The 10,458-nt window shown below is 32.5% G+C and overlaps 1 pseudogene; it reads right to left on the bottom strand.

Annotated features, from left to right (window-relative positions):
* Positions 1-7,647: 7,647 nt before the first annotated feature.
* LOC120125024 lies at positions 7,648-8,934 on the bottom strand (annotated as a pseudogene).
* Between the last annotated feature and the right edge of the window lie 1,524 nt (positions 8,935-10,458).

The raw sequence follows: 10,458 nt of genomic DNA, 5'->3' as shown, positions 1-10,458 counted from the left end.
TTATCGCTCGATATTCTATTCGACTTTAGAAAACTTCACTTGACTAGAAATTCAACTTAAATTTTAATGATAAAAATTAAACTTGGCTCGAATATAAAAAAAATTGTTAGACAAAATAAGAAACTAATTAAAAAAATATACTAGAAAATTATTATAGTAATTATTCTTCACTATATAAAGGTTAATTATGCCATTATTCTCACATTATGTATTTTCCATCCAAAATCTAAATATGACATGGCTTTATCCCCATAAAATTCAACTTGATTTGAATCTGAATTTAGAAGAAAAAAAACTAATTTTATAAGATGAAATCAAATCATAATCTATTAAAAAAATTAGCTGACCCTTATTCCCATGTGTAATGGGGTAAGGGGGAGGTAGTATAGTAGGTTGTCCCCAACACCAGGTTGAGAGCAGCTTCCGTGGTGATCACCGTGGGACTCGATCAAATTATTGAGCCAATGACCCTAACGTAGGCTGTAAATGTTGGCTTCCGAGATAGAGCTATCTTTTATCGTCACATGCATACACCAATCTTCATCAACAATCAATTAATTCAAGGCCTTGTTTATACTTTCTTGTTGGCGATGATAAATTGCATCTTAATTGAAAATAAAGAAATCGCATTTTTTATTAATTTATTTAAAAATAAAAGATAATACTAAGCTCTTAAGTTAAAAGTAAAGCCATGCATTATAATATAGTCTAATGATATTTTTAGCCTTCAAACTATTAAAATAATAGATAAACTATATTTATGTTCCTAAATATTATCATTAAATTATTATTTTCAGCTCTGGAATATTAATCACTAAGCATAAATGCAATTAGATATTGCATTAAAATTTAAAAACATAGTGCGAGAAAAGTCAGATACATGTTTTCATCAAAAGATCCACACCATAAAACTAATAATAATTAAGTAAGCTTAGAGACACAATTACGTTAAACACACCCTAATTTTTCGCTAGCGTTCAAGACTCAAGTGTCCAAATCCACTAGTCTCTCGTCAGCTTTGTTCTTGAATGTAATTTTTGTTGAAAAGTAAGTGGCCATAAAGTGGCCAACTTGTTGAAATTAATGGTCAAACTTTAGGTGGTTGAAAGTTGCTAACAATAATGGTTCATATTTGACACTAATAATGGTTGAAAAGTGACATGGAAAAATTGCATATTTAGTCCTTGTACTTTAAGGTATTTATAATATTAGTCTTTAAGCTTCAACTAAAATACCCTAACCCATTTAGCTTCAAAACCATCCCAAATCATTCTAGCTTTCTCTCAATACTAGAGAATTTAGAGAGTTTTCTTGAGAGTTGTTTTCTCTTTTTTATCAAGAGAGAATTGTTATTGCTTTCTTCTTGTTAGATCGAGAGAAGTTGTAATTCATATTTTCTCATAGTGAAATTCTTCTACCGTTGCCCGAGGTTTTTACCCTATATTATTTAGGGGTTTTTCACGTAAAATTTGTGTCTTCTTTATCTTTATTTCTATTTTCTCAAATTATCAGTTGTGATTTTGCTATATCCGATAGTTGTATTCCACAATAATTGGTATCAAGAGCCAGATTAGAGTGTGTAATATCTACTTATTGTCTTTGTGGTTGCCATCAAAAGGTGGATCCTCAAACATAAGAAAGTAAGAAGGTATTACCCATTCTTTGAAGGTTTCAGAGAACTATTCACAATAGTGAAATAGTGGGAGCTATCTGTAATAGAAGTTATGGCAACGAAATTTGATATTGAAAAGTTCAATGGGAAAATTTCTCATTGTAAAAATTGAAGAAAATGGTCATCCTGAGAAAAGACGGTTGTCTAGCGGCTATCAGTGAAAGGCCGGTAGATTTCATAGATGATAACAAATGGAACGAGATAGACAGGAATGTTATGGCAAACTTTCATATAGCATTAGCAGATGAAGTATGTCAAGCATCGAGGAGAAAAAGACAGTTAAGGAGATATGGGATCATCTCACAAAACTGTACAAGGTCACATCGTTGCATAATAAAATTTTCTTTAAGAGGAAATTGTATACTCTTCGTATGCTAGAATCTACTTCAGTGACGGAGCACTTAAACACGTCAAACACTTTATTTTCTCAGCTTAAATCTTTAAGATGTACAATAGGAGAACAAGAACGTGTTCTAGAATTCTAGAGGCAAAAGTGTTCTAGAATTGGTTCATTTAGACATATGGAAAGCACCAGTTACATCCCTAGGCGGAGAAAAATACTTTGTCTCATTTATTGATGACTACTCCAGGAAATGTTGGGTGTACCCTATTAAGAAGAAGTCAGAGACTACACATATACATGTGGAAAAGGAGTTTGAACAAGGAGATTCTTCTGAAGCAGAACCAACACATGATGAATAAGAACCAGGGAGTTCTGAAGCTCCAACAACTCATCAATCAGATCGTGTGAAAAGACTTTCCAATTGGCACTTAGATTATGTTATAGAATGAAATATTGCATACTGCCTTTTTACAGAGGAAGGTGAGCCATCAACATTCCAGGAGGCAATAAACTACTCAGATGCTTCACTGTGGATGATGCCGATGCAAGAAGAAATTGAAGCCCTCATAAAAATAATACACGAGACTGTAACACCCCCAATCTGTATCTGAGTCCAAGGTGTCACATTAGCTTTTCAAAACTCTATTCTTTACAATTCCGTAAAATCTTACATTCATCATTTAAGAAAATGGGTATTTTACATTAATAATTGCAATCAAATTATTTCTTTAAAATGATCAGAGCATATTCAATTCAAATCTTGTAACTACATGCCAACTAAACTCTATAAACAAAATAAATATGTTCAATATGTTTATGATATGATCCTCGTAAGGAAGATACTGACATGTCTTGCTCCTCGCTACTTTCATTCTCGGTTCTTAAACCTACGTGTGAAACATTCACACGCTAAGTCTATGACTTAGTGAGGCATTAAACTTATAAAATAACTCTAGCTATATAAAAATGCATGAACATATCATCTCATGATGCCATATCAAAACAATACCACATTATATGCAATTTAATATACACATATACATATCACACACTAATTCCATCTCTAACCTTATTTTACTCTCAATATTCTTATTATTTATATCTCATAATCCTATCCTTTTATATCTATTATTTTAATCAACATATGATTCATTTAACCAAGTAACACACACATCATCATATAAATCATATAATACAATTCATATCACAAAAGCATATACATTACAGATAATATATTTATTGTTATCTCTTTGTTAGCCCATGTACATATGTGAGAACTATAGATATGTGAGTATATTGATGTTGTGCACTATACTGTCACCACAGCTCGTATGGGGTCCCACTAGGAGCATGTGAAATTTGTCCAGAATGGCCTATGTATTTGTCCCGAAGGACCTCTGTATATGTCCCGAAGGATCGCATAGACCCTCGACTCTTGGCATGCCAACTATAGCTCTAGCTCTCCTTTCACATAACATGGGCATTCTCTTTCATATTATTTCACATATTCTTATCACATAGGCACATATATTCTTATCACATTTCATATGATCACATAGTCACGTAGTTCACTTCCATATAATTCACATGTCACATATACCTTTTCTCATATTCCTGTCATTCATAATCACATATACATGTGCTCATATCATTTCTCATTTAATCACATAACTTATGTCATGTTTCATACAATTTCATATTCATTTATCACTTGACTTGTTTCTTGTATTTTATATATTTTCATATACATATAAAATACATATTTTCCCATCTTATAACTTATATTACATATGCATGCAATCTTATGACTTATTATTAAGTAACTCAAATAATATTCCTATAGTGTTTCCTAAATCATTATCATATAACACATAAATGCACATCACATAACAAGTAACGCAAGCATGACACATTCACATAGTACACAATCCTAATCATGCTTCGACTCATGCTATCATATATTCAAAATATCGAGAACAGACTTATCACAAGTCTAATTCCCATGTAGAAATACATATATTCCAATATTATGCACTCACCTTGGCCTCACTAAGTTTCAATCCCCTTTTATGATTCCTTTCTTTCGATCGAATCTTAACCTGATAGTCATCTCGGAACTTATTCGTGCTCGATATCTACATAATCATACATTGATACATATCATTATCCAATTGATGTATTCTAATCTAACATTTCTTAGACCACAAGAAAGGTTTAATTCTATTTCCCTTTGAAGTGCATCGGTACATTCTACAGTGCATCGATGCAGTCCTTAACATGTGCATTGATGCAGTACCCATGCATCAATACACAAATCACCTTCGATGTTTTAATTTTTAAGGGGGTGCATCGATGCACTACTCATGCATCGATGCACTAATTGCATTCGATGTTCATTTATTTGAGAGTGCATCGATACATATTGAAGATGCATCGATGAGCACAACCCAGAAATTCCATTTTGAGCACGAAAATGTCTTACTTTGTCCTCAAATTCTACTTATTAACCCCTCCTTATACCTTAAAACTTATTTATACATACGTAAACCTTCTTATAACACTATAACACTTCACTATCTCTCATAATTCACCATAATTCTTGAATCAAAGAATTTCATCAAATTTTCCATGTGTTCTTAATTAATTCTATCACCTCTAACTTCTTAATTAACCCTTTGACAAGTCAAATTTAACTTCAAATTCTACTTATCAACTATTTTCCAAAATTTTATTTAAAAACTTCTAATCTTTAATCTCTCTTAACTTCTTTATCTTATGGTTTTAAGAAAAATTAAGTTTTCCTTAAGCTTAATTATTATCTCAAGAATTAAACCCAACTTCAAATTGAAAGGAAACAATCACTTGACATACTCTTACCTTACCAATGGAGCCACATGAAGAAAGGAAGAAGAAAGCCAAGCATCTCCAGAGTCTTCTTATTTTTTCTTCTCCTCTCCACGTGTCTACTTCTTTTATAAGGGAAAATAAAAATCTTTCTTTGTCAAATGACCATTATACCCCTTATTCCAACAGTTATTTACTGAACAATAAAAAAATATTTCAAATCTTTCAAAATCAGACATCAAATTTTCAAAACTTCCATTTTAGTCACTTGCTCTAGTTTTGGGATGTTACAAATCTCCCCTCCTTTTAAGAAAATTCATCCTCAAATTTTCATTGCACACGTTGATAAGAACATATCTTATAATGTTCTCTTATTGCTTTCTTTACTTTATCCTTTCGAAATTTATAATCATTGATTTGCCTTCAACTTCCAAAGAACCCAATTAATTTTTTTTGTCTTTTCTCTCCTTTGATTCTACATCTTTCTTTGACCTTTCTAAAATTCCATATAATATCACTCATCATGTAAACAGTAACATCTATTCTCATCACTTCACATCATAATTCTATCTCTAATTATCTTATAACAATAACCCAAACTCTTATTCCATCATCATTTGACCAAAAACACAACTTTAACACTTCTTCAAATGTGATTAAACATATACTTTACGGAATCAAACAATCTTTTCACATCACCTTGCACACTTTTCTTATTTTTATATCAAACTTATCATCTACACTTCCATATAACCTTTATCATATCTGATCCCTTAAACTCAATCATTTTCATTCTTTATTCCATTATTTCTTTATTCATTCAAAATCGAAATCTCCTTATATAGAAATCGTATATTTCCTTTCATGTTCACATATTCTTTTCCTATCACTTATACCCATCTCCGATTGCCGATCTTTATTACATATTTCTCAGCAATATCTTACTCAACTTTTCAAACTCATACACAGTACTACTCATTTACTCTTTTATATCACATATATTTATCCTTAACTATCACATTGAGAGTGCATCGGTACACATTTTCTTACCCAGCCTGAAGGTTTTGAAGAAAAAGAAAAGAAGAACTAGGTTTGCAGGTTTAACAAATCTATGTACGGTCTAAAGCAGGCGCCGAGGTGTTTGTATAAGAGATTTGATTCCTTCATTTTGTGCCTTGGATACAAAAGACTTAATGCAGATCCTTGTTCTTATTTCAAGAGGTTTGGTGATAACGATTTTGTTATATTGATGTTATATGTGGATGACATGTTGGTTGCAGGACCCAACAAAGATAATATTGAAGAATTGAAGGCACAACTGGCTAGGGAATTTGAAATGAAGGACTTGGGATCAGCAAACAATATTCTAGGGATGCAAATTCACCGTGACAAAAGTAATAGGAAGATTTGGCTTTCACGAAAGAATTATTTGAAGAAGATCTTGTCACGGTTCAACATGCAAGATTGTAAGCTAATTTCTACCCCTATTTCTATTAACTTCAAATTATCCTCCAGTATGAGTCCTAGCAATGAAGAAGAGAGGATAGAGATGTCTCAAGTGTTGTATGCATCGGCAGTGGGAAGTTTAATGTTCGCTATGATATGCACAAGACCAGACATTGCACAAGCAATGGGAGTGGTTAGTCAGTACATGACGAATCCAGGCAAAGAGCATTGTAATAAAGTAAAGAGGATCCTGAGATACATTAAAGGGACCTCAAATGTTGCATTATGTTACGGATGATCAAACTTACTTATCAATGGGTATGTTGATTCTGACTATGCAGGGGATTTGGATAAAAGTAAATCTACTATAGGATATGTGTTCAAACTTGCTGGTGGAGCTGTAAGCTGAGTTTCAAAATTACAGTCAGTTGTGGCTACATCTACAACAGAGGCAGAATATGTAGTAGCTACACAAGCCAGTAAAGAAGCAATTTGGTTGAAGATGCTATTGGAGGAGCTTGGGCACAATCAAGAGTATGTCTCTCTATTTTGTGACAGTCAAAGCGCCTTGCATTTAGCAAGGAATCCAATATTTCATTCAAGGACAAAGCACATAAGAGTTCAGTACCATTTCATTTGTGAAAAGGTGGATGAAGAGACGGTAGATTTGCAGAAGATCCATACCAAGACAACATAGCAGATTTCATGACGAATGTGATCAATGCCGATAAATTTACTTGGTGTCGATCCTCTTGTGGCCTGTCAGAAACGTAAGCAACATGATGGTACAAGGTAGAAAGAATTGTGTTAAGATATGATTGTTTCAATCAAATCTTTAAGTAGGAGATTGTTGAAAAGTAAGTGGCCAACAAGTGGCCAACTTGTTGAAATTAATGGTCAAACTTTAGGTGGTTGAAAGTTGACAAAAATAATGGTTGAAAAGTAACATGGAGAAATTAAACATTTAGTCCTTGTACTTTAGAGTATTTACAAGATTAGTCCTTAAGCTTCAATTAAAATACCCTAACCCATTTAGCTTCAAAACCATCCTAAATCATTCTAGTTTTCTCTCAATAGTAGAGAATTTAGAGAGTTTTCTTGAGAGTTGTTTTCTCATTTTTATCAAGAGAGAATTGTTATTGTTTTCTCCTTGTTAGATCGAGAGAAGTTGTAATTCCTATTTTCTCATAGTGAAATTCTTCTACCGTTGCCCGTGGTTTTTACCCTATATTATTTAGGGGTTTTTCACATAAAATTTGTGTCTTCTTTATCTTCTTTTTTATTTTCTCAAATTATCAGTTGCGATTTTGCTCTATCCGATAGCCGTATTATGCAACAATTTTCATGCATTGTCACTTTGTTCCTGTAATTTTTCATACAATCAACCTCTTTTACAGTCATATATATATATACACACACACACAAACACGTACGCGCACGCGCACGCGAACTAAAAGTTTTACACTAAGAGTAAGTGGATTCTAACTATATATATATATATATATATATATATATATATATATATATATATATATATATATATATATATATATATATATATATATATATATATATATATATATATATATATATATATGTGATTTACTTACATTGCTTCTGCTTCCACAAATAGATGATGCTGCTGGAGAATGTGGGATGTACCTAGCCCACTGCTTCCATTTTAAGTCATGAGAATCAGAATCCAAATTGCCATCAAATTCAAAGAAAATTAAGCTATGATGAATGATAAACAATGGGGTTCTTCAGTTTTTTCAGAGAAGGAGATGAAACATTATATCTTACATTTTTAGCTGCTGCGCTTAAAGCTTCTCGATGTGGTATCTCAGGGTTTGCTGCTTTAATGCGCTGTATTTCCTCCTTTTAAATGTAAAAAGAAACACACACACACACAAAAGATATGAGAGAAGGACAAAGGGAAATATAGTTTCATAGCAGAATTTCATTATTTCATAAACCGATTGTAAGCAGATGGAAGCCTGTGTTTCTTCTCAGGGTCTACAACAAAAGAAGAAGAAGAAATTATCAGTTTCCCATTAATCCAACCATAACGCAGCAACAAAGGGTTTTCATATACATACGTTTTACAAAAAATGGTGCTTTAGGGAATGATGGCTAGCTCGACGTTGACGAAGAAGACGATAAAAACTTAGCATTTTTTCTGACATCACCGCAGAAACTCTGCATCTCCTTCACACGAAACCGCACTTCATCCCATTACTACTTGTAATCGTATGTTGTAATAAGCTAACAGCTGCCTGAACTTGGTTTGGATTTAAAAAATGGGAAACGCACCTGGAGAGTGAGGGTGGTTTGGGGATCGAGGCATTGACCTTGCAGTTGAGGCCTGGTGCTGAGAAAGGAGAGTTGACTGCAATGACCGCATTTCACTGTCACTGTTTCCAGCAACCTTTTTCCCGGGATCCCAACCTATACAAATTCTTTTGCATGTAAATGAAAATAATTGGGTATCATAGTTGAAAGGGCAGTGTGATTAAATGAATATATATATATATACCGCAAGAACAGTGTTGCAGAAGTTGCAGCGGACATAGCAAAGATGGCCGGGTTGTGGAACCAAGTCCATTCCAGGTTTGCTGTCGAGGTTCATATTATCGAAGGGAGAGAGGAGAAGGATAATTAGGGTTTTGATAGGACTATGGATAGATTGTGGGTCTTCGTTTTGCTTCAAAAGAAGATGAATGAGTCAAAAAAGAAAACGCTCTGCAATTTTCACACTTATCCACCGTTTTATCTTTATTCTCGCATTTCACCGTTTAAGTCACGATTTTGTACTCCTAGTATATTTTAGTTTTATAATTTTTTAGTATTAAATTTATCGTGAGTAATTATTTGATTATTTATTGATTTGTCTTTTTCTTTAAATTTATTTTTTAGATGTTTTCAGTTATTTTAGATATATTACGAGTTATAATAAAATTAATTGTTAATATATTATCGTATTTTATCTATTAATGAAATTTATCATTCATCGTTGATAAAGTGCTTCAGTCACTTTATCTTGTGGTCTGTCGAACTCATGGCTTTCCCCAAGGTAGCTCTTAGACCCCTTAGTCGTAATCAGAAATATTTTTCAATGTAGGTATATATATTAATAATAATAAAAAATTAATATAAGATGGACAAAAATAAAATTTCATAGTGAATACTTTTAGTAAAATGAACGAACACTTTTAATAAAATAAATGACTAACATATAGAAATTCAACTTTCAAGGCGAGCACAAATAAAATTTTAGAATTGACACTTTTAATAAAATGTACAACTGACATAAAAGAAGTTTGAGTTTCAAGCTGAGCACGTACCCAGCGATCAACATGCATCAGCCAGTGGTCATACTAATTGCAATCTTGTTTCCTTTGTGAAGAACATGTGTAGAATGATACCTTTCATTGACATCTTAGTAACTTTCGATATAATGAGTTAGCGTAAACATTTTAAATTATGGCTGAAACAGTCATATTGTAACATTTTTAAAGTAGAATGATACCTTTCATTGACATCTTAATAACTTTCAGATATAATGAGTTAGTGTAAACGTTTTAAATTATGACTATAATAGTCATATCGTAACGTTTTTAAAGTTATTACAACATTGTAAATTGTATCTACAACATAAAATAATAGTTATTATCAAAAAATAAATCACTTCATAACGATTGCAACACCCAAAATCATCATACCACAATCGCAACTGCGATCACAATCGTAAATTAGTACACTATGCTGTCAAATTCCTTAATGCACCCCATCAGATTTTCTGGCTTCCATCCGCGTTGATCTTGCGCCAACCTTCCGGTGGTACCATCCTTTATCAACTATGAATGTTAATAAAAATTGAAAATTACATATTAAATGAAGCTTCGCGACTTAAAAATTCCATAAACAGGTAAAGAAATGTAGCATATTGTTTCGATTCTTAAACTATTAACGATGGCCGGAATAATGACATAATGACAGAAACGAAATAAAGAAGATGGGACAAAGTAGCCATTAGTACAAACGTTGAGGGTTAAATTTGTTATTATGCCACTGATATATTACATTCCCACCGTTGTAACAAATACTGTTCATAATAAATTATTACCACTCGAGGGGAATGATGACCAAGTAA

This window comes from Hibiscus syriacus, unplaced genomic scaffold, assembly GCF_006381635.1.
Source record: "Hibiscus syriacus cultivar Baekdansim isolate YM2019G1 unplaced genomic scaffold, ASM638163v2 tig00110429_pilon, whole genome shotgun sequence".
Taxonomy (NCBI): Eukaryota; Viridiplantae; Streptophyta; class Magnoliopsida; order Malvales; family Malvaceae; genus Hibiscus; species Hibiscus syriacus.
The sequence above is the reverse complement of the archived record's forward strand: the minus strand, read 5'-3'. Positions and strand labels throughout refer to the sequence as shown.